The following is a 258-nucleotide window of genomic DNA, read 5'->3' as shown; positions in this document are numbered from 1 at the left end:
GCCTGGCCAACATGGTGAAACCCTGACTCTACTAAAAATACAAAAATTAGCCAGGTGTGGTGGCACACGCCTATAGTCCCAGCTACTCGGGAGGCTGAGGAAGGAGAATTGCTTGAACCCAGGAGGCGGAAGTTGCAGTGAGCCAAGATGGTGCAACTGCACTCCAGCCTGGGAAAATTTTGAATTAAGAAACTTTTAGGCCGGGCGCGGTGGCTCAAGCCTGTAATCCCAGCACTTTGGGAGGCCGAGATGGGCAGA

This window comes from Colobus angolensis, unplaced genomic scaffold, assembly GCF_000951035.1.
Source record: "Colobus angolensis palliatus isolate OR3802 unplaced genomic scaffold, Cang.pa_1.0 Scaffold49, whole genome shotgun sequence".
In the NCBI taxonomy this organism is placed as follows: Eukaryota; Metazoa; Chordata; class Mammalia; order Primates; family Cercopithecidae; genus Colobus; species Colobus angolensis.
The sequence above is the reverse complement of the archived record's forward strand: the minus strand, read 5'-3'. Positions refer to the sequence as shown.